General features: G+C 38.1%; 1 protein-coding gene across 4 annotated transcripts in view; it reads right to left on the bottom strand.

Moving 5' to 3' along the window:
* MAPK10 (mitogen-activated protein kinase 10) overlaps positions 1-25865 on the bottom strand; it is a 165635-nt gene that overhangs the window by 86758 nt on the left and 53012 nt on the right. For 3 of the 4 annotated variants that reach the window (XM_086889249.1, XM_086889248.1, XM_023926255.2), the window contains one exon: positions 3296-3452. The exons of the other annotated variant lie outside the window; for it this stretch is intronic. The gene's annotated coding sequence lies outside the window, so the exon portion shown is untranslated. The remainder of the gene's footprint in view (positions 1-3295; positions 3453-25865) is intronic. 4 annotated transcript variants of the gene reach the window in all.

The raw sequence follows: 25865 nt of genomic DNA, 5'->3' as shown, positions 1-25865 counted from the left end.
CATCCACTGAAGAAAAATTCAGCTTTTATTAGGCTTGTTTGCATTATGAAAAGATCTTCAATATAATAACATTTTGAGATACTTACAACAATACATAAGGACTGGTCACCATGAGATGCTTGAAATTTGGTTAACTATCACTGCTATTTTCTTGTTCCAAACTTTATATTGGGCTGCCATTTGTTACCTAACAAACTCTTTTGTGAGTGGTACCAGCACAGTTCCAGCCCTCCTTCCTTACAAGAGAGCACATCTGAAAGGTGCCACATTGAACCACTGCAATTCCAGTGAAGGGTACCTGTAGGTGACTGTCAGGGCACTGGAAACTGGACAGGATGAGACAGCTCCTGTCCTGCAGCATCTCAGGGTAAACTCTGCCATTTTTGCAGACACTGCTAAGCAGGATGAAAGTTTTAGTGCTTTTTTTCCCCCCCTAATGGAATAAAGCTTGTCTGTTCGTCCTTCAGCATTGAATCACTTTTGGAATGGTAATTAATCAGGAGAAAGAAACACAGACAAAATCGGGTTTTAGTGGTTTAACTGTTCATTAATTCATTTGAGTGAATTTATGGGCATCTTGTCCTCTGTGATGTTTAATAAGTCCAACAAATTCACTGCAGCAGACATCTGGTGAGACACAATGTTGTAAAAACATTTCACCCCTGATTTACAGAAAAGGAGTGAAAACTGAAGGCAGGAATTTTATACCATTATTGATTTTCCACAAATATACATAGATATGTGCATTATATGCAATATAAACAAAACTGTTCAGACACTTTCCAAAACTGAAACTCAATCAGCAGGAATGCCACTTACTGACCTCAACAGAACAGCAGGGAAAATGCTGCCCTGTTCTCCTTCTCATGACTCTGGCCTGTTTCTCTAAATTACAGGGCCAAACCTCTGCAATAAAGAAGCATCACTATTAATCCTTTGTGCCAGCTGTCTTTGCTTTGCTCGCTCAGGGGCTCAGTGCCCCATGCTATGTAATTTAAATGAAACACATTATTTGAAAGAACAAGAGGGAATCATTTCAGCAGATTGCTCTGAGTTGCAACTCATCCTATCTCAGTCCTACTCCAAAACTGTGTTCAATTTCAATTTCCTCTCACAATCTCTCAGGCAACTGGACTAACAGCAACATTGTATCTGCAGGTAGCATTTAGTCATAATTTAAAGCTGAAGATACTAACTTTGAAAAAAAGAAGATTCAAGAACATTGTTATATTCTGACCATGTAAATTTGTATCTCAAGGAACACTAAAAAATTCTAAACTGAATGGAACAGCTTTGGCAGACTAGGTATGTGAAACAGATACATTTTGTGAATGACAGGATTTCAGTATCCAGTATAGCATATTGAAAAAGTTCCTGCGCTGAAGTGTGCTGTCTGTCCTCAGTTCTAAGACATAAAGAATTTGCACAGCTTCTGCACACTTTAAACTATTTTGAGTCATGTATAGTAAGAACTTCAGTGGTTTATTACACCTAAGCTATGTAAATACTGACTTCCTTGGAAAGGTAAGCCCTGTACATCTAGCCAACAGCGACTATGATCTCAGAGAAGAGGACTCATTTTGTTTCCTACCAAGCACATAGAAACAACTGAAAATGTACAAGAAATTACTTCTGGGGAGGCATGGAGGCTGCATGCTTCAGCCTTAACCCTCCTGTCTTTAGCCATAAACTGCCAACTCCACCACTCCAGTGACTTCTTGCTGTTGTTTTATTGCTGGGAATGTTAGAGAACCCTGGTTCTGAGCAAGGTTTCACTGGACACAAAGTGAAAAAGGAACCAAGTTTTTTTCTTGTATTAATCTAGTCAGAGCATGGAAGTCTTAATAAGCTCAGCTTGGGTCCGTCTTGCATTTTGAGTTGCCATCAACTCTTCCATGACACAGATTCATGAGTAGTTCTGTCTCTTCTCTAACCTCTCTAGACAGGTATGAACAGACCTCAACATTATCATGACAGTGCTGTTCCCATTAAAATTAATGGCTCTGCACTGGTGTTCCCAAGCTGACCTGAGAGGGCTGGCAGGCAGAACAGCTGGAGCAGCATCAACACTCCCTCTCCAGCAACAGCCAAGCATTGTTTAATGGCAGGTCATCTTAACACGACATACTGGGGACCCAGAAATGGAAATAGAGTCAGAGAATCTTTAAGGTTGGAAAAGAGCTTTAAGCTCAAACATTAAAATCCTCATTTATTTCCCGTGCATCCACTTAACATGCAGCCAACAGTTGTACCTCCAGTGGGATCGGTTCCTAGGAAACTGGGTTTACCCAGTCACATCCTATCATGAACTATGTTTATCAAACTAAAAATATTACAAAGAAAAAACCAACTTAAACTAACTAAACCATTCACCAAGGGGAGGGGAAAAAAGTAGGCTACATAAGATAAAAGGATGCTTTGTGATTTTCTGCAGCTTCTCTCAGCATTGCTTAGCAAATTAACACAGAATGTCATTCAGAACTATCTCGAGTCCTTCTTACTATTTTAGCACATTTAACAATTAATAATCTTTTATTAATTCATGGGCACTCAAAGATGACCTAAGAACAATCACATTATATGGGGTGCTGCACACTTATCTTTTATATTAACATTTACACTATTATTCTACTTAATACCACACATCCATACTACACAGATAATTTTACAAGTGTGTTGAGACTTTGATTTTAGAAAAAAATTTAAATACAGGCCTAAAGGGAATATGACTATGTGTAATATTCTCTAGACCACAGAGATAAATATGTGCATAAGGCTTTGCATAGGATCCACAGCTGCACAGTCATTCTTACAGAAGAGAAATAATATTAGAATTAGATTCAATAGTAAAACTTCACTGTAAAATATGCAGCTAAATAGGTCAGGTCTACCTCCCCATGCTGTCCAGGCTTAGAGCTGTCATCTATACCTCATTTTCATTCAATATTTTTTCCAGGATTCATTGACTCTGCAAATCAAAACCTGCTCTGTCATGACACATACAGGAATTTTTCATAAATGAATCTACGGTCAAACAACCAGTTCTTCCCAGAGGAGGAAGACTAAAAACAATATTGAAAACCAACAAACAGAACATCTTTAGGAAGCATTTATTTTCCTGGACTGGTTTTCTTCCTATTACTTTGCATGCAATTTTTACAGTATGCTCATCACAGCCTAATGCAACCATTTCACAAACACATCACATCTCCTACTAGTCCCCTTATTTTACAGGTTACTTTCCTTTTCATTAAGCTTGTTTTCATCAGAAATTAGGTGGCCTTAGATGCCTTACCAGGGATAGGATAGTCTGACAGCGAAGTTTTACATTTTGTCCAGGTGACACACTTGTAATTGTTCTGAGGTCTTCCTGGGGAGAGCTGCAAATCTGGGGACCACTGCTCAACAAACGCGGTCTGTCGAAGTTTCACCTCTGTCCCAGTGGAAGACAGCTGTCAAAGGAGTTAAAGACAGGCAGGGTTAAGGAAGCCTGAGCTGGTCTGATTTGGGACAGTTAGCTCATTTTGTGGCTGTTTGCTCCATTTTACCACACTCCAAGTCAAAACAGCAGAGATTTTCTCTCATTAGAGCAGCTGGGTTTTTTGAAACCCTCTGCAGCTTTTCTATGGCCAGTCCTTTCATGCACTGCCATAGTCTGTTGGATTAAAAAAGCCTGGAGGGCACTATGATGCCTTGTGATAGTCAGATACTGTGACACCTGTCAGTGGCAGAGAACATTTCTGTTGCTGTGGTCCTTTAGGTATAGAGAACTCTTCAAAGGGCAAACAAAAGAGAACTACATTACTCCTTAAGTGTGCCATTAGACAAGTTTAAGGAGTCCACGTCCTGGATCTTCTTTCTGCACAGACTTGAAGACTTGTGTGAAAAGGACAACTCCTGATCTAGAGAAATAAACTTTTTGAGGAGAGGTAAATGAAAAGCACTGAAACATCAGTGTTGAAGTAATCAGGAGTAGAAATTTAAGGGAGAAAATCAATAAAATCTTATCAGCTGCATATCCGTAAGGAGAGGGTACATTAGAAAGATGTATTGCTGTCCACTCTTCAAGAATAATAGCAACACTTCATTTTCTATCAAACTCATGAAATTACAAGAGCTGTTTACCAGCCCACCTGCCAACTATACGTTTCCATCTTTCTCTTTTACCTTGCTGTTCTGAACAACTGTAGCAGGTCTCATAATCTATAGAACGGGGGAGGGAGGACAAGGGCAATCAATAGCCTTGCAGCTTCTCCCATTTACTCATTCTATAGGATGCTTAAATGTCACTTTCATGGACGACTTGGCACACTTCAGACCATCACAGGGCACATTTACCTCCAGGTGTCCTTAGGTTCCTACAAAGGCTTGTACTATGTGCCACATCTGATTTAGGACACAAACTTCAAAAGGAGCAAACCGCTGTTTGAGGCCTTTAAGACACCCTTAAATGACAGTGAAAAAAAGCCAGCATTTGTACATTCAAGAATCTCTGCACCTTCAAAAAACTATCAGTGATCATAGTCTGCTTCCTACACCATCATGCACAAGTAAGCCTGTGCCACAAACCACTGTGTATAGTCAAGAGTAGAAGATCAATATCCTTTCCTTTCCTTTTTTTCTCCCCTTACAAGTGACTTTACCACTATTTTGAGTTAGATTCTGATATTCCTGATAACAGCACTATAAAAAACACTGCTGAGGAAGACACCAGTAAATGATCCAATCTATATTCCTGCCTGACAGCAGGATCAACTGTAATTATTTCTGACAGATATTTTCATAACTTGTTCTTCACAATGAAACATGCCCTTGTAATTTACATTACAGTCAGTGGAGAATTCCTGTTTACAGAGAATAAAATCTGTAGCATCAGAAGAAGAGTGCTCAACACTATGCAAGGCTCACAAAGATATGCAAGAATTCACAGCAAATTTATATACCAATTTAATTGCTGGTAGAAAGGTTAATCAGGGTTATGTCCACTCCCATGATGTTTTCCTTCAGAAAGTTTGAGAGTTTTATCTGTTAAAGAAGAGTCTGTGTGTTTAGTATCCTCTTGTGTCAGGTGCTTTACACATGCCAAATATCATCTTAAACAGCCACTGCATTTGAATTACCATAATCTGATGAAACAGGTCTAATCAACCTGACCAGAAGAGCTCAATGAAGTGTTATCATTTGCCTCTGTTTCTTTTACAGTGTGTGTTATAATTGTAGCTCCTTTTTCTCTGTATAAGCCAAACAATGCCCAAAAGCTGCTCAATTAAAATGGTGGTGGTTGACTTTAAACAGAAGTTCCTACCTCAAAAACACACCAGAAGACAAATACATTCATATTTGTGGGTAACTATTCCCACATTATTGCAGAACACCCTTGCCTGTAAGCTGTAAAATGGCCTGCTCTCCTATGAGACATACATCCATCTGCCATATAGTAGAACATACTTCCCCCCAAATTAACAGCCATGTGCTACCAATCAAACAATTTTACTGGGTTGCAGAAAGGGCATAAGCCCTGGACTAATCTTAACATTTCAATGAAGTTTAGAAATTAAGCCTATCTAATTTAGTAAAATCATCTTCAGACAGAAAGAACCAGGCAGCATTTGCTGTCAAACTGACGTCTGAAGGTGAAACTCTGAGCACACAGTGCAATGTCTGGGATTTTGCGGGGCTGGGCTCTTTGGTACACATGGCTTACCTGCAGTCCTTGAATGTTTAGAGAAGATCATCAGATCTTTTTCCAGTCTAGCCAGCATGTGCTGTTCAATAGCTAATCACTCCTGAACAACATTCAACCATGATGCAAAAAATAAATCTCTACCCTCTTGTTAAGCAGGATGCAGTTTATCAGTTCATATGTTGAAAGAGATGTACAAATGAAATTCACAGCACCAGCAATAATGAATTGGATGTTTAAAAAGCAAGATGGATTCCTCCAATTCTCAATCAGAAAGGCACATTATACCAGCCACAGAAAGATGTTTCCATTTCCAAGACCTTTCAGTGCATTCATGCCTAGTCCCAGCTGCATTTCAATGAAGATAAAAATAAAATGACTTGTATACTTCACCATCTCCACAGTAGAGGCATTTCCATGCCTGGGAACGGAAGAGACAACTCCTGAAGCAGAACTTCTCAAAGACATACAGAGTCAGCAGGGCACAGAGCAGCTGTCACTGCTGACAGGATGGAAACTGAATGTGCAGGAATTCTGCTTTGAGTTAGGAGAAGAGAAAAAGGAGAAAAGGTATGTGGCCTGTGCAAGTACACAAAATTTATCACAAATCTTCCTTAAATAAATTTCAAAGCTCTAATGAGAAGACCAACACTACCAGCAAAGAAGCAGAGTTCAGTTGCAATTATAAATAATCCTCAGCAAAAGAAATGTTTTGATTATTTGCTTAAATCCATAGCACTCTGTAGCACTTCCAACCTCAGGTGTGTAGTGTCCTCCAAAAGACACGATCCACTGCCCAGCATGACCAGCCTTTCCTCACTTCTCCTATGTCTGCTACAGCAATTGCTGAAAGTCTTACCATGGTATCACAAAGTACAATGTTATTTGTTGCTTTTATCAAAGATTCAGATTAAGAATTTTATCTTTCATTTAAAAGAGGATTTTCTCCCTCATAGTTGCAGAAAGGCAACAAATAATATATTCAATAACCTCAGAAGGTCAAAAAAGAAAGATCATACAAAGATTTTTCACTTAAATACAAAATAACCCAGTAATTTCTTGTGACTTCAACTCATGATTCAAGAGTACATGGAGACAAAACCCCACTTTGCAGATGAAAGGCAGACCTAGGAATGAGCTTATTTAACCAACATGCAGCCATAAATTCAAATAGTTTCTTGTCTTGAAAAGATGCCTTCCCCTAACACCAGTCTTTAAAGGAAACTCTATCAGTTCCTGAAGCGGGAGGAAAAGCAGGTTCATTGGTGACTGTGTCAGTCACTGCTAATGAATTCTGAATCACTATACAAGAGTTAAGAGTCCAAGCAAAGGCATGCCAGCAGGATGGACAATTAATCTGCTGAGAGAAATTACCACTGACATCAAATTCTGCAGCATTAACTAAGGGTCAGCTTGGTGTAATGCAGAGCCAAAACACAGACAATATCTCATCCACACTGTGACCATGAGCACTGCGCAGCAAACATTTTTTTAAAATCTTGTCAGTGTATAAATCTACTGCAACCCTTAGGAATGCATACAAGACAAGTAAGTGTGTTGGGGGTTTAGTGCTACTGAAATCTTCTTGACTTAATTTGAGAAAAAATTGCACGTGTGAAGGAACAACTTCAGGGCACTGACTTACAGGAGAGGATTTTATTCACTAGAAATTGTCCCAGTGTATCAGAGATACTCTGTAACAAGAGATTTCAATGTATTTGTTTTTATGCAAACATGACCAAATGACACACAACACCAAAAAAGTGCAAAGAAAAGGCCTGCATAAAAAGTGTAAACCATTCTCAATAGTAAGAATTGACATCAAGTTTCTCTAGCCAGCTTTTCAGTTGATGCTGCAACAACTGACTAGAATACAAAACACTGTCTGTCTAATTAGCCTCCAGAATGCTGACACCAGTCAAGTATCCAGGTAGCTAATGATGTGAAACTTGATGATTAGAATATCTGCTAAACATTTGAGCATGAACCATAGAATCCTCAAATGGTTTGGGTTGAAGGGAATCACCAAAAATCATCTAGCCCATTCCCCCTCCAGGACATCTTTCATTACATCAGGCTGCCCAAATTCCCATTCAGGAGCAGCCTATGTACACTTCATTTGAGCCACAGTTCAACATGAACGCAGGCTGCCTTTCACAAAGATGGTTTCAATGATGTGTTGAGTTTGTATTTTCATTGTCCTTCTCTACTGAGATCACACAGGAGCTTTCTCTGTACAGTAGATATTATCCAATCCCTGAGTGCAAAATCCCAGTGCCTAAAGGAACAGAAGTTATGTTTTGAACCAGAGTAGCAAGACAGACAAAAGAATCCCTCACTAGCCAACATATTTCTCATCAGCCAAGGCACATGGGTGGAAAACAAACCAGTGGGTCCAACCACGCAGATTGAGCTATGGATATATGTGAAAACTTAACACGACTAGGGAAATAAGCTCATTATTGTTTCACTGTTTAATTATGATGTATTTTCCTCATTGTGCTATAGGTATGAATCCAGGCTGCCACACTTGCACCTATTATTTCACACGTGTACAGTAATGTAAACCCTCTGCACAAAGCTGCTTCTAATGAATCCAAATCAATCTCTGCTCACTGAGGAAACAGAATGGCACTTCCTTAAGATGAAGACTGGAACAGTTTTAACAACTTAAACCTGGGGCAGAAGGACAAAAGGGAGAGAGACAAAAAGAGAGAGATGGACTCTTTTTGCTTTCTTTCTATGGCATTGGCCAAACCAGCCTATTTTGAAACACAGTGCTGTGAAGCAGTTAGGTACTTTTATCACTATGCAGAGTTTCACAGTAGAATTCTTTTTGTCACAACCATTACATCTGGCAAAATTACTGCAAAGTGAGTGTCAGATATAATGCTGAATTGCTCTGACCTAGAGAAATTATGAAGCACGTGGGAGTGGAGACTATACAAGAGCTATTAAGAATAAAGATTGGACAAAATGTTTGGAAGATATTCTTGACAACATCAATAGGTCATGTTTATAAACCAGTGCAAGATTTGAATGCAGTAAAAAATAGAGCTGTAAAAGCTCATTAGGGATTGCATTTGGTTTGATTTCCAAGAGGCAATCACACACCTTAGTTTTGGGCTGAGGATATGTGGTCTGGTTTTGGACAGACAAGTCTTTCCCTTAAAAATAATTTGATCACTTTTCACCAAGGAGAAAAAATAAGGGGAACTGGGGTGGAAAGGTTAATTTCTGAAAACAAAAAAATATTTTATTACATTTTTTATTTGGTTGGTTTGTTTGAGGTTTTTAAATAAACTTAAAACAAACAGCATAAACCTTGGATTTCTACATGTGTTTTTGAAAAGAATGGCCTGACAGACAGAAGGACCTCACCAGAAGTGAGGGCAGAAATAAAGAATTGTTTTTGGTACTGCCTGTCAGCTTCAGCAGGAAGGAAGGGAACCAAGGTCCAAGTACAAAAGACTTAGTATCAGAAAAAATATACATAATCCAAAAATTTGAAATAGCTTCAGTGTTCAAGCTTCCTGAAGTCCTACAGGTCATGTCATTGTCATAGCATAGCATAAGTCTTGAGGGTGACAAAACTTTCTAAGCTTTCCTATACTCACACACCTGCAAGGCATGAAATTATCTGCTGAGGAAGGAATATGTTTCTTTTCTGAGTACCAAAATCCACTCTGTTTCACTACTGAGCCCCTCCTGCAGTTGTATTCACAGTCCTAATGATACACCACACTGAGTATGGACCACTGTATCTTTGCACTTCAGGAACATCCCCCCTTGTATTTATAAAGAAGTCACAAGTATAGAATCTGGGATAAGGTACAACTCTCTCCAGTTCCATCAGGTTTTTTTCTCTTACAACATTTACAGCCCAATCAGTGTTGGTCTTATCTTGGAGGAAAACATCTGTTTAAGTATCTTCACTGTACTGAGATTTCTTCATTTCATGCTAAATGAGTTATGAACAAGCAAACTGTTCCTCTACATCAGATGCATGTAAGAAAATACTGTGAAAATACTTTCTTCTTCAAGAAAGATGATGCCTTGAGGAGAGAGAGCCACCTGACGTATTTAATTACCAATGTGAATGTGGCTTTATATCATGAAAACACCATGCTAATGCTCTGTTTCTTGTTTCATGTCAAGTCTAGCTAGTGACAGGCTTCAGAAATGCCACCCCACAGGCCTTTAGGTTTCACTGCCAAACAGACAGATGTTGTCTCTACCTAGAGCACCTGGAGTTCTCTTACATCCTTCATCTGAAAATATTTTAGCTCACATGTGCCCACATGTTGCTTTCTTGTCCCTCCTGAAACCCATACTGGCACAAAGCAGCAGCACTGCTTGCCAGCAATGCAACATCTGGGATTCCCTAGGCTGGCAAAACGCACCATAAATTCTAAGCACAATTCACACAAAGAAAACTCAGATTAGTAGGTGTGTATAGATCCACTAATATGCCTGCTGCAAGTATGTGTCTTTGTATAGTCACTCAAATTCCTGTAACTGTGACAAGTGTATGTAATCCCATGTTTGATTCCATGGACCTTCTGTGCTGTTCAGCACTGGTTTTCAGACAAGGTATATATTCAAGGAGCTCACAGAATGAACAGCCAGGAGATACTGATGTCTTTGCAAGAACCTCCAACATCCAGTTATCACCAGCTGCAGATAGGGAAGGCTAAAAATGACATCATTCTGGATTCATATGTTGCTGTTTCCTGAAGTAAAGTTCAGAGGCACCACCAGCTCTGGAATACCACCACTCTCGGCAACATGAAGATGGTAAGTTGAAAAATGTATCCATGAAATTCTCATTTCTTTACCTACTGTGCAAAATTAAGTATAAGGAGGTCTATAGGCAGCCTGGAATAACTACTGTAATTGGCTCAATGGCCTTTCCATACACAAACATGTTAGAAAGGCACACTGAAAATTTGCTGAGCTGTACAGGAAGAATTCAGTTAGCATTTTTCTCAAATTTGAAGGGATAGTTATTTCAATATCTTTCCCGGATTTGAAGCTACTTCTCTCTATACACTGCTAGATCACTCATGCTGAAATTGAATCTACAGCTTCTCTACATCCTCTACAGTGCAATGAAGCACATCAAACAGCAAGATATTAAAAAACCTCTCTGACAGAGAGCAAGCATGGGTCTGTGTCCTGCATCCCTTTGTACTGTCCAGTATGACCATTCTTGATACATTTGTGCTCATCAGAAAGTTCAAAACAAAACACTCCCCTTCATTAAAATCCTGTCTGAAAACTCAGTGTTACAATTGTGTGTCACACTGGAGGACACTGTGAAGTTTAGGGACCGATTAACAAGGACGTGAGCCAACCCCCTTTGAAAGGGAAAGTCTTTGATGGCTTGGCTCTTTTCTTTGTCTTGTACTGGACTTGGACACAAAATCCAAATGCCTTCAGGTCTCAGAGAACAGCAAATTTTTGTTATGAATCCCATGTCTAAAGTCAGGTCTCACACTATCTGTTGCAATATTGAAAGCAAGCTTCACACCCACAACAGGTTTAGCATTCCCCCATAAAATTATAAAGTAATTTCACAGCACTGCAGGTTCAGCTTTGAAAAAGCCACCCTGAACACTGCTAGTAAATCATGGAATCACAGAATATCCTGACATGGAAGTGATCCACCAGGGTCATCACAAGTTCCTCTCCTAAAATAGCCATGGTAGCATGCAGCAGGAGCAGCACCAGCTGGGCATCAGCCCATTTTTAGTGTAGTTCTCAGTGAGTTCCACACTGCTGGGACTCTCCTCAGCACCCAGATTAGCTGGTTTAGGACCAGTTGCACATGCACTATAAACCTGCACTGACTACAATGAAAACATAAAATTAACAAATAATAAATTAAGGAAACAGCCAGTTCAGAACATCACACGGTCTACCTAAAGTTTGTAGATACTTCACAATAATTTGGTTTTCCCTTCACTTCACATATGGATAAATAGTTTACATAACTGGCAAGTGTGTAAAAAAAAAGGGGGGGAAAGGCAAATGTTAAAAATATTAAATATTAAAAAATAGTAAAAGAAAAAATAAATCAAAATAGGCAAAGTAAGATCAACAAAATCACTCTATGTACAAATTTTGAAAATGAAATGGTATCTGCAATGACTAGGCATAGAAGATTATGAAATAATAGAAATAATAGAAGAAAATGTGGAAAAAAATAATTGTTTTAATATTTTACTCTTATCAACAGCTAACAAGCTTGCCTAGTGAACAAAAATGGACAGTAATGCTGCAACATTAAAACATCAACTATCTAATTAGATAAAATATTAGTTAACATTAGATAAAATATTTGCACAAAGTGCTGGATGGAATCTCTAAGGATACAAATGTAAGGCAATATTTATTTTCAATCAAAAAAAAACCCACTATAAGCAAGACCAGCATGACAACTGACTCTATAAGAATGAAAAGAACGCAACTAAACACAGACAAAGAGAATCAGTAGAAGTATGAGGCTGCTCTCAAAAGGAAATTTCCTTTGGATTTCCTTTCCAAAAGGAAAATGCTCTACAAATTCTTCAGGTTTTGATAGAGGCTACAGTTCAGCATGTTTAGTAAAGAAAGTGCAAAATGTGTCACCATGAAACTAAGTTTCCAAACAAAGAAGAGCCAAATGGTACTAAATAAAAGGCAAGAAATTAATACCCACAGTCTGAGCCTGGAGAAGACAGAATAACTCCCAAAAGGCATTCACACTCAGAAAAAAAATTACCTAGCAGTGGCTCAAAATAAGATACATCTTCCTGTACAGATACTGACAACATTTGTTGACCCCTATTTCCTGAATATCAGTGGCATCTTGTCTTTAGATTACGTTATTTATAAAAACCACAGGATTCCTTACTCTCATAACAGAAAAGCTTTCAATGATTGATATAGATGTTTCAATCTTAGGAGTAATTTTTTGTGCCAGTTCAGTAACTTCATTTCTGATTATGCATATGCAATCTCAAAAACATTGCTGCAGTTGACATTTTGTCTGGTAGTGAGTTATTGTAGTCAATAGATTTCTTTCCACTGATTTCATTGGGCTTTGGATTATTTCATTTAAAAGTGTTCTACTTTGCAATAAAGTTCTCATATTTATGGTGCTAACCTAATAGCTTTTGGTTATGTTTTACAGTCCAGATTCAGCAAAGTAATTAATCTGGACCATTCTATTTCCCTGATTGATATACAAAAATCCAAGATATCAAACTGAAAATTGTTTAATTGATAAACTGAAATTTAAGCTAAAACATCCTTATTTCACTACCTCAAAAACGTTGTCATTTTAAGAGGAACTTATCCTCACTTAAATATTATGTAAGATCCAAGACCAACCAACATGTTTTAGTCAAAGCTGTATAAGAAGAAGTAAAAGTAAAATAAATTAGAAACTTCTGGTTATTAACATGTTAACATAAATCAGTGTGGCATTACTGAGTGAGCTACAGCACTAGGTCATTGTCCCAGTTAATCACCAGAGGAAAGAAGGAATGCCATAGAGGAATGGAAAATGTTTTTCAGCCCTGGCACTCCCCATTGCTTTGTGATACTGTGAATAGATGGAGACTGAGCCCTACTGCTGTGGGAGCAGCCAGCATGCTTCTCTAGGCAGCAAGAGCAAAGGCAAAGCCACCTGGTGAGCCTCTGTCCTCCTGCACTGATTGCAAGCTGCTTCTGGAAACAGGTAGCTAGTGGGCATGTTTCTGTGGTGAACTATTTGTTATTTGCTTATTTATTTCTTCTAGGCCCTTAACTGTCATGTCAGGATCACAATCTTGTCTTTCATTAACTATATATAATCACAATAAAGTCATATAATGAAATATTTAATATATTCTTATTAAGTATATTTATGTACACCTTTACTGATATTTATATAGACCTTTGACGATATCACAGATTTGGATTACTATGCTCTATTTAATTTTTCTTTCACCAGGGTTCTAGATTTTAAAATGTGAAATAAAACAGTTTAAAACAATTACTGAGAGCAGATGGTGCACAGCAGCCATGAGATTATAAGAAACAGCAGCAGATCCAGTTGCCTTGGATATCCCCAAACCAAGCAGGTTTTTACTCCTGGACATGTGAAGCAAAGCCAAATTCCACATCACTGACCTAGCATCTCCAAAAAAGCCCTAAGCCACCACAAACAAACCACATACAAGTCAGATAAAAATGTCTGCCACTGATGATTTTTCAAAGCTTCATTTCTAAGCCACTTTTGTAGTCTCAAAGGAATCTTTCCTAAGTTTTTTTTTTTTAATTATTTGAGAGTCTAATAATGTAACTATGCACAGTTAAATACTAGGTCAGCCTCCTGTTGCCGGTGTTTGCATGAAGCATAGGTGGAGAAATGTGAATGAATGATAGTGGCTCCTGAAGATCTGTGTCCTCTTCCACACTTGGAAAAGTTAATTTGCATAAGAAAAGCAGCAGGATATCCAAAAGCTGATGCATCAAAGGGAATTTAATGGCTCACATTTCATTTAGCTTTGGTCATAATTCTGGTCTCCTCTCAGTTCATTTCACTGTCTGACTCTCATCTCTCCTTGATGTAGTTTCCTTTGCCAGTTTGTGATCTGTGGTGACACATGAAGACTGACTGACTGAGAAGCTGCTTTTGTAGATGTGCTGTGACCTTGTACATGCTCAAAAAGATTTAATTCTCACATTCTTACTACTTAGAACAATGAGTGAATTTTGGGTATAATTCAAAGGAAAGCACTACAGAGCAAGGTTGTATTTCCATGTAGTTGCTCTTTGTTTGAGGGCCTCTCTAGGTCAGTACATGAATTGCCTTAGAATTCAAAGTCACAATCATAGAATGGCTTGAGTTGGGGGGGACCTTAAAGATTATCTTGTTCCAACCCCCAGGCCATGGGCAGGGACACCTTTCACAACACCAGGTTGTTCAGAGACCCCTCCAGCCTGGCCTTGAGCACTTCCAGGGATGGGGCAACCTTTCTCTGGGCAACCTCTTCTGGTGTCTCTCCATGTCACAGTAAAGGACCAATTGTGCACCTGATCCCATTTCCCCATCCATTTCTCATCCACAGATGAATTGCAGGCAAGCAAGACATCATGAAATTTGTGTTAGTTACCTACCTCCCCCATTACCTGCCAAACATTTCCAAAGGCCATCCCACTACATTCAGCTGTACCACTCGGATAGGACCTCTCCATATGTACCAGTGTAACCAAGATCAGAAGAAATGGAGGCCTGAAGGACAAGACTGCCAGCTGTAAGGCTATAATCAGATTGTTTTCTTCAGCCAAGAAATTTTAGATTACATTCAGTAAAAAAAGGCAGGTCATTCAAAAATATAACTGGTTGACCTAGAAACCATGTACCATAGTCTGTTATTTTTACATCTCTTTCCATGGGTTTATGTTCCTGGACAAAACTTAACTCATAAGTGTTCTTACAGCTGACATATTTAGACAAAAATCCCTATATATGAAACATTCAATGGGCAGTGTTCATAGTATTTGCAGCATCTTTTGCCTCAAAGTACCTAAAGATGCATTTTCACTAGCTTAAAAAAAAATAAAAAGCTTTTTATTTTCAGTTCAGAAATCACAGGTTACAATGATTGAAGAGAATTCTGTCTCAGTAATTCCAGTTGGCTCCTCCATCAGCACAACACAACATGACAGCTTTCACAATGCATCACCTTCCTTAAATACAAACACTATCTCTCTGAAGTACTGCCAAGAAGATTGGCACAGTTGCCAGCCTGGATTACAAGGAGAAGACCACTACAGCACTGACGTGCTCAGAACAGAACAGTTTCTGGGGAAATGTAACAATTCTTTTGCAAAAATCAAAGACAATGGGTAAAGTACCAGTCACAACCACGGGAGTCACTTAATAATAATTACAATGCATACCACAGATAACCTTTGGTGGAAACTCTGTGAGCATCAGCAGTTGATGCTCCAACCTCACTGCCACCAGTGGCAAAGAACTACAAAGAACTACACCAGCAGTTCTTTCTAGAGCCACCACAACCAAAAAGGATCTGTGCCCTACAGAGCTCTTTATCCAAAATGGCATTAAGTTGTACAGCAGTAAAGAACAAACATGAATCAGACAATGACAATAGCAAAAAGCTGAACTGCAACCCAGTTGAATCAACAATATATAAATATACTTTGTTTTTAATGCTTAATTATTGTACAATTGTTATTGTTGTTAATGATACTGACTCCTACTTTTGTCACAGTGATCAAGAGGACAGGTCAGTGCTTTCCTGAGAAAACATGGGACCTTTCAGATGTTGTTTGGAGCTGGAAATCTCACTCCCATTTCTCCTCACCCCACAAGCCTGTACAAATTCACTGTCAGAGCTCCCAACTTAGTAAGCCAACTGGTTTAAAAAGCTGAAGGTAACTAGAAGCAAAATCTCCCCAGCTGCTGCATTCATATCAGACACTTTGATTGATATGAGTTGCTCTTCAGCCAGTGCTATAGCTTGTAACACCAAAACACACCCATAAACCATAAATACAGTGAAATATAAGATAAATTATCAGTGTTTCCATGCTGAGTAGTGTTAAGCTCTTAATGAACTGGCAGACAAGAAAAAAAGAAGATTTTTTTTTTAAATAACTCTTCCACAAAACAACAGAAAAGGTAAATAATTTTGTGTTTGGTTTTTCTTTTTTTTTCAAGAGAAAGTCTCTTCAAGGTCCACTATCAATGAAGAAAATCAATCTTCTAAAATTAAAGAAAGCAAGTAGAAGAATTATTTAGAGCTGTGTCCCCCTCCCCACTTCTCAAACCTGACTATTTACCAAACCCTGAGAAAATATTTGTCTCCTTCAAGATATAAGCACATTTTCCAGAAATAACATCTTTGCGTTGCCTGCATCCTCAGTTCCCAAATTCTGCATTTATTTTCTTTCAATGTTTCTTATTGTGCTTCTTTTAACATAATTTTGTGTATGTGTTTCTATTAAAGTCAGTGATACAGCAGTTTTTATTTTAAGCAGTTTTCCACCCTCTTGCATGTTTCTGTGAACTATAAAGGAACTTTTGGAGCCACACAGTGTGAAACTGCTAAAATTACCTATTTTGGGCATGCTGATGTGTCAACAAATTTATGTACATCAGAAAACTTCCTGGAAAATGGCTCCATAATCTTTGGGAGAAAAAATACTATCTTTTCATCTGACTACTGTATGCTTTGGTGTTCTAGGTATATGCAGATGACTATAATCCTCTTTCTGAATAAAGCTTTTCTTAATTCTGCTTAAGGGTCACTTTCTGGTCTCCATGTTGGCTGCAGCTTTTTCTAACCTGTTAGCTGTTTTCAGAGCACCTAATTTCTGATCATTTCAGTTTGCTGCAGCACAGGAGACTGAGGAATATTTGTTCAAATTACAAGTAAACCCCTACTGTTCCCACGCAGGCTTTCTTTTTAGATCCTATCTCTGCTCCTCTATGATTAGAAACTTCCAGCAACAGTCACATTCAACAAGCAACAGTGTGCTCACTCAATTTTGCCAGTTTTCTGCCCATCAATGAGCCCCATTAACATCTCAAGACATTCATGAGTGAAACATAAAACAATCAAGGTTTTATTTAATGACTCACTTCAATAACGCCTGCTGTAAAATGTAGATTTTAACTCACAAAATCCATTTTAATAATTTTGTACGCAACAAAAACCTTAGAGAAAAAGCGGTCTGTCCTGACCCTTCCTGGCCTTTCCTATCCATCCCTCTCCAGAGAAACTTGGTATACCCATTTCACAGGCTTTTTACCCTAGAGCTCGTTTTTATGGAGCTGCATTACTTTTTACCAGCAATCTAGACAGATAACCAATGCTCATTTCATGCTGGGTGTTGCACATCTTTGTCCTTCGAGCTTATATTTATCTCCCATTGTTCCTACCACAAACCCTAGAGCAAACAGTAGTCACAAGCCTGCAGTTGTCACAATCCTATAATTTGTCAAAAGCAGTGAAGGCACGATTCTGTACAAGTAGAAAAAAATGAACTGGACTTCTTTCAGTGAACTGTTTGTCCTTCAGCTTTCCAACAATCTGGGCACTGAATTGAAAGATATCTTCAACAGCTTGAAGAACTGACACTAGAGTAAAAAAAATCTGAGTCCCCAGGCAAGGAAAGCCACACTTCGACGTGACTATTAGAAGTAAGAAACAATCAAAAGTAAGAAGTTATAAACTTGTTAAAGAAAAAAAAAAAAGAATTATCTTCTGCTCCCAGCCAGAGGTTATCAAAACCACAAAAAGCTCTCAGCTGTTGCCAAGTAAATTTGTAAATTGCAGCTGCCAACCCAAATCACTAAAAACTAAAAGCAGTAAGGGAAGCTTTCCGGAAATTATTTAATGACATGGAATTATATCTACAATCACCTCCTTTCTCTGGGATGCACAGCAAGTTGAGCCCTCCTTTGTGTCTGCTTTCTGGAACAGGAGTTCACTGGAGCAGAAATTCCCTTTATATTTGTGTCTTGTGCAGCAGATAATGTCACCAGTATTCTGCAAATACAGCACTGCAGCAGAGCCTCAGCATTAAGCAGCTGATTGTCAAAGTGACTTTATAAACTTAAAACTTTGCTTCTAGAACATGGGACTTTTTTCAGTGCCTCAAGCTGATAAAAACTTAAAACAGCACTTCTCTACCTCTTCTTGAGGGAAATAATACATCTGACGAAAACAAGCTTTTTTTTTTTGGCCCTCTCCCCAGTGTTTAGAATTTTAGGAAAGTTCAAGGCTGTTTGATTTGATCTTCCACTCTTTTACCATATTACATGTAGCTACTCAAAAGCAATCTAATTAGGAGAAAAATAAAGGAGCAACTCAACTGCTCTTCTCTATACCTCATACATGCTAGAAAACCAATGGGTTTTACTGGCATACCAAAACAATGTATGTCACCAGACTGCATTGATAAGATCAATCTTTTAGGTTCCCTAAGGAGAAAAAAGACCACTTGGTATGAAAAAACATCAGGAATGAAGAAGTTTTAATATCTATGTCTGTAATACTCCTTATCCCATGTTAGTAATTTAATGGAGGTGACGATGGTAAAGGGGGACAATTCCTTTGCTAAACAAAATGCCAAAGACCTTGTGTAAAGTATAAATTCACCAGTTTCATAAGAGGGCTGCACAACTTTTTGCATGCTACTTTGTTTTAAATGAAATGAACTCTCCTGGGTGTCATAATCTGTTAGTTAATTCTGGAAGTGGCCTGAAGGCCCCGTAACAAATGCGACCTTCAAAAATGGCAGCTCAGATAGTCTAAATGCACATCAAACCAACCAAAGTGGTCATCATTCTGTAATCCCTTAAAGATGAGCTTTGACACAGAACAAATTACAACTTTGAGCCTTGGGACAGAAACTTAAACTTGGACTTTTTCAGTTCCCTCCTTCTTTGAGATGGTTGTTACCCATCAGTGAAAGCATTTAATAAGCCATGGTTTAGGGAATCAACTGTGAACTGCAGATACTCTTGTACCAGAAACCAGACCAGAGATGCAACACAAAAATATATTTTTCTATTTTTGCACATCACTCTGGTCTACGAAGTCCCAGAGTGAGCTTATCAGCGTTCCATACCAGGGAGTCAGATACATAACTATAGCACACTTATTGGACAGAAAACAGCAAACTGTAAAAAGTCATAGGAATACAACAGAAAGAGCTTTCCACTGTAGTAAAGCAGCCTGATACATTGGGAAAGAAATATCTGTGGAAAGCCATAACAAGAAGGGAATAGGAATAGAAGGAGAAGGATATTACTTGCAGTATATTACTACTGAAACTGCTTCTTACCACCCCCATAATTGTATTCATCGAAAAACACGTCAAATGTCTAAACTGCAGAATGAATGAGAAATTCACAAATAGAGGGTCTTCCTTCAAATAAGTTATTTTGGGTTTTTTTTTTCTTCTTGTCATTCAAGTGTTCATATATAGTTTCAGTTTAAAGTATTAAAAAATAGGTGTCAATATATTTTTCATTTCTCAGACAATTGCCCAGCTTGTAACCTTTGATGTGCCTTGGTAGAAACTTTAAAGAATTAATTGGTCTGACTTTACTACAGAGCTGTATTCCTGTAGCTGAGGTAGTCTGTGCAACAGTTCCTCCTCCCTGGCATTCTTCCTAGATTCTCTTAAGTCCATTACAAAAGTAGGCAGATGTCCTTTCTTAATGACATTTCTACTTGCGTAGAAATATTGAAAGCTTGTCAACCTTTCTCCTAGTCCCAGACAAAGATATCCTACCACATCCTTAATGAGTCCATCTTTATTGCAATGAATTTACAGGAGTTGCTAGTTCTTTCTCTTTAATTGAATTCCAGAAGCAAGCCTTCATATTCAAATTACAGGGAGTCACAATAACGCTATGGAAATGGTTTTTCACTATTATTAAAATGCAAGGATGTTTTCAATGTATCAAAAAGTAAGTTCTTCTTTGTTAACAAGAATAGAAACAGAAATTGTCTGCTTTTCATGTTATTAAAGGATTTGAAGCAAAGGATACTAATTATTTTCAGAACATTCCTTCAAAATGGTCCTTTCATTATTTCAGCAGTTATCCTAAGATGATAAATTCTAGCCTGAAAAAACCTAAATTCTTCATACAAGAAAATTTTATTCACCAGCCTAAACAAAAGTAGAGCTCTGCTTCTAGTCCTCTGTCACCTTACCACTGTTCTTCTTTCCCTATTGCCCAATTTTTTTTTTTATTACCATTTTTGTCCCATAGTAACCTCTGTGGTCCCAGAATGTGGAATCTTACTGAATGGTAATAATCTTTTTAATAACTGGATGGAGTTCACAGAATACAAGTTTCTGTATCTCACATTTAAGAAAAAGGAATGAGGTGTTAAGTTCAGGCATGACCTTTGGCAAATGCAAAATAAGCAACTACTTATATTGGCATGGCTCTGGCCACAGTACATTCCCATTGACCCCTCTGCCTAATATGCTTGTGCTCAAATGCTGGAGAGATTTGTTATTCCAAACTCCAAAGTTTAACTTATCCCAGGTAAAATTAACAGAATTTAACAAACTCTAAAGCTGTAACTCCCAAGTTAGCATATATGTTGTGAGGGCTACAATGGAAATGGTTTCTAGAGTGCCAGCTCTCCATGCTCCCCTTCCTCAGCCTGACACCATCAGCTGCAAGAACAACAATCCTGGCTTTTCAGAAATCTTGTCCCATCAATCAGGTCCCATCACACAGAATTTGTCAATTCTGGTGACAAAACTTATGTTGGTAACAAACTTATATTTACCTAAATATTTCTAAATAAATATTTAGAATATACTAAATATTTCAAGTGACTCAACTTTGAGACATTATTTGCATCTCCTTCCAAACATATCAACCACAGGAACATCACACAGCCTTACATCCTCTCCTATCAAGTCCTGTGGAGACAAACCAGTCTGTTTCAGGATGAAGTGGTTCCCTACTGAAGTCAGTACCTGTAGCTTTCTAATAAAACCTGAATGCTGTTTTGGAGGTATCTCTACTGAAGCTCAGATCCTGGACTCACTGAAATAAAACACGTTAACAGTTTAAGGCAACTACTTTGCCTTATATACAAGGAAATGTTTGGAATAAAATGGTTTCAAATCTCTGATCTTATACCACAAAACTTTCTGTTTTTAAAAAGAATACTTAGGACATATTAACAGAGCATTTTAAGCATTAAAAGCAATGAGACCATAAGATACATTTGATAAGTTTTCTAAAAGACTGCAATACTTAAGTAGCAACAAACAACTTGGTGATTCTGGTTTAAGTTACATTTACCTCCTTACAAAAAGACCAATTCCAGTCATTTCTGTTTCTATAGTCAAAATTCTTGCTGCTACTATTACTACCCTCCTTTTTCTTGTTTCCTAATAGGAAACTATCAAAGCCACCTGTTGTATGCTACTAAAGCTGATAACGTAATACCTGTCATAGAAAACATATTCCCTATTCCAAAGATGCTTTTCTTTGTCTGCATTGTCTTGATCCAGAAGATTAATATATGCCTCACTTCAAAGACAACAGTCATTACATTCATTTCCAAGGCATTCCTTACATGCTTAGGAACTTGCTAGTGTGCACGGATCAACGAGAGCAGCACGCTAAAAATAGAGCTACAGTGCATTCCTGACCTGAAATTACTCACCTTGTACGGAGGTTTGAATTTAAAATTAGTTAGTTAAAATGCCATGGCAAAAAGCACACTGTAGGAGAGGAGATTCAGCGGATAACCTGAAGCACCACCTGGATATGACAGACTGCAGCGTGATTTTGGAATCAAGTCCTGCTGTTTTGCGACTGTCCTGTGTGGTAGAATTACAGGCACAGCATACCCTAGCTAGGAGAATCCAGCCTCTGTTCTTTGTCTGGCCCCTTGTCAATCATTATTTGGGAAGCTATGGCTTACTTGCAGTACTGCTGCCTCCATGATCACTTGGTTTATTTTACTAATTGCTCTCCCTTTTGGGAGTGATGTCTTAACATACAGTGAGAAGTTTCTTCCTCCTTTAGCTTCAGGCGATACATCTTGCCCTAGAATCAACACAACTATTTGCAGAAGCAAACAGGGAACAAAAATCCCAGGCAGGTCTCATTTCATTATTTTTCAGTCTGTTTTCTGTAAAATGGATAGCAGTACTTTGTTGGTACTACACAGAAAGCCTCATCTGGAAGGGCCATAGGCAACCACAGTTCTGACTGTCTTTAAAGTATCATCAGCTGTTCCAAGGGGGGAAAGAACCAGCATATGAATAATATTCATATCCAACAGCATGCTGCATATCTGACTTATCCAGGAAAAAACTGACCCATTTATATGAAACATTTAACCAGCCAACTGCCAAGGAGTTTTTATTACAATACCTGTAATCTTCCCCCTTGCTGCTGTTGACAAAAGCAAAATGCCTAATTCTCAGCTCTAAATGCAAAGCCATCACTCCTGATATCTTGGAATTCTAGTCACTTTTAAGGTTTTAGACTACAGGAAAGCAATTTAGAATCAAAGCCACTGATGACAAAAATAGATGCAAATTTGTTTATTTGGCTAGTCTATGATACCTTTGTATTGCCAGGAGTAATGTGAGCAGAGCATAGCCTTAATCTGGATAAAGAAATATGAAACCATTACAAATATAGGAACATCTCTAAATAAAAGCAGAGCTTAATCAGAGATGAATGAGTATATTAAAATCTGCAGTAAATTTATCTAAATCTATCATAGTAAGCTTTGCCACAAATTCCACTGTATTAAAAAAACCAAAAAGCACAGATAGTGAAATAAATCAAAAATATTTAAATTCATACAGACCCTATGACATTTTCCATTTTGTCTTCCTATGGGCATTATCCTGCAAAATATTATTTCCAAAAGATTAGCTAATATCTACATCTAGTACTGAGAGTTAGGAATTGGAAGAATTAGGAGAGTTAGAAATCATTTCTCTGCATAGGAACATATTAAAATGCAGATGTCAGATAAGGTAGATCTGGCAAGTACGATGTGAGTGATTTAACATGTTAAGGAAAATGCAAATAGAGCTTCAAAAAGCAATTACACCTTCAATCACTTCTTATGTGTGAAATGCACTCTACGACAAAGACCTTCTACAAAGAGATGCATTTTGAAAATACGACATACTGGAGGAAATAAAGAACAGTAGGACAAACAGCTTGAAATATAATTGACCCAGCCTTAGTACCTTTCTTAACAGAACTCAACATGTTCAGAGATTAAATGATCCAACAATCCAGGTGAGGCTGCTTTTACCTGCACGTGCAGTGTAAAAATTCTAATCATCTGGGACTACTCAGATCATTGGTTTAAGTTATTATTTTACAAGCATTTCTCAAACAGGCTATTCTAGCCACAGTAAATGAGGCTGGAACTCTTAAACATAATTCACAATATCCACAAGGATAGACACTGAGAACACTCAGATAAAACAATCATAATGAAATCAAATAAGCCATACCCTGCTACAGAAAACAAACAGAAAATAGCACAGGAGAGCTCTCTGCTCACTGAGTGGGCTGACACTGATGCCACCCTCTGCCTACCTGCTCAACTCCTCCAGGGCCGAGAGGTTTCCCAACACCTCAAATTCCAGGCAACAAAACCATTTCTATTGCTATCAAAGCAAATCTAGTGGTGTAAAAATGGATAGGCACCTACAATTCACAGGGAACTGTTAATTTCATTAATTCTCTTTATCCTGTGTCAAGCTCTGACTATGTGCACTGCCTGCAAGAGCAGAAATCTAGAAATAGTAAGAGACTCACAAATCCAGTGACGTTCCATAGGAGTCTGAGCACATTCAGCTCCAAAGGATTCTTTCTGTGGGAACTCAAAAGTGAGAAATACTCCAAATCAGTGGAAGCCTTCAGAATCTTGGTTTAATTTCTGCATCTGTTTCAAAAATAAAGGTAGCTTTATATCTTTCTCATTAAGTTGCTGTGAGGCTTCTTAAATGCTTGCATGCAAACACTGTTTTTTCAAGAAGACAGGAAAAAGAAAAATTATTTGATTTTTTTAAAAAAGTGCTTTGACCATTGTGTATTACAGTAGAAAATAAAGATACTCTTTCTTCTTCTTCTTCTTTCCCTTTTTTTTTTTTCATCCAAAACACAAACAAACTAGCCAGTGAGCTGAAGCTGATGAAAAACAAAATTGGACTATTAAAACCCCAGAAAGATTGAGAGCTAATTCTTATTTATTTTCCTCCAAGAACAGCTCGATAAACTCTTAGCTTTCATTACACTAAATAAGACCAGATATACAACAATGTAAAAGAAACCACAACATGGACCATGTGTCCTGTTCATATTAATGTTATTTACATTTCCTAAATCAAGAGCACATACACCAGCAGCTATCTGTATACCATGTACATTTATCTAGTCAGACTCAGTGAACATATGTGGTTCTTTGAACATAGAAGCCTTTTAACTTGGCAGCCAAAGCAACATTTCTTGTCTCTTCTGTCCCTCCCAGTGAACAGCAACACTGCTCATCTTTACCCAAAAATGGCCAGTGTGTTCCACAAGAAATTTACTCACTGATCCCTCTGCAGAATGCAGTTTTGCTTTGTTACAAAGAGTGGACACTGTACAATCTTGTCAATATCCTGGCTATTACAGCTTTTAAACTGATGTTAGACATAATTTTAACTTAAGGTGTAACACCTGCTTAGTTTTGGGTGCCTTTTGGAGTGGGGGTTGGAAGAGGGAATAATCACAGTTAATGTTTCATATTCCAATCCTGAACAGCAGGTGTTCAGATGAAAGCTCTGAGATATCAATTTGAAATTAACTCCGAATATTTTCCACCACTGACAGTGCAACAGTTGCTGATCATTTTAATAGTATTGGCAAATCTTCCCATGTCAATAACCACTTATCTTCAGCATAAGTGGAGTTATTTGCTTCAGCTTAGATCCTGAACTCTCTAAACTGCTGATAAATGACAGTTCTCATCTGTGACAAGGGACTGAGCAGTCTGTGATTCAGTTTCAGTTCAGTAGGACATTTGACATGCCAAAATTATTTCAAGCAGAAATGGAAGATCGGTTCTGCTTCACATCCCAGACGTTTTCCATACACAACGACATCACGTGTTGAAGCACCACCAAAGTTGCTTCCACCCAGAAAACAGGAGTATTCCTTCAGGACATGTGGAGAGCCTCAGCACCTTTCACTGTGTCAAGGTTGCACTGCTCAGCTAACAAACAAAAAGTTTCTTTGGCTGAGCTAAATGTTTTCCATTGCTTGCTAATATGGGTTTCTGAGATGCAAATTTATCATCAAACCACAACAAAACACAAAGACCAGCATGCTCTGAACTCTGAGATTTCCAGTCCTTTCATGCATTACCCCTTGCAAAAAGCTATTAGTACAAGCTGTGTCTATTTTGTTCTCAGAACAGTGCAATGAAACCCAAAGCAGGTATGCATGCTGCTGAAATGCAGAAATATTGCTGATGAGTGAAATGATCAGTAGAGTGGTCAAGTATCCAATTTGTAATTCTGTTACTGTCACCCGGTCCAGCTCCATTCACAGTCTCAAAAGGAATTAGTCTTTAACAGAGCAGTTACATTTTTGCCCTTCCTATGCTCATCA

Source organism: Cyanistes caeruleus, chromosome 5 (genome assembly GCF_971803275.1).
Source record: "Cyanistes caeruleus chromosome 5, bCyaCae1.hap1.1, whole genome shotgun sequence".
Lineage (NCBI taxonomy): Eukaryota > Metazoa > Chordata > Aves > Passeriformes > Paridae > Cyanistes > Cyanistes caeruleus.
The sequence above is the reverse complement of the archived record's forward strand: the minus strand, read 5'-3'. Positions and strand labels throughout refer to the sequence as shown.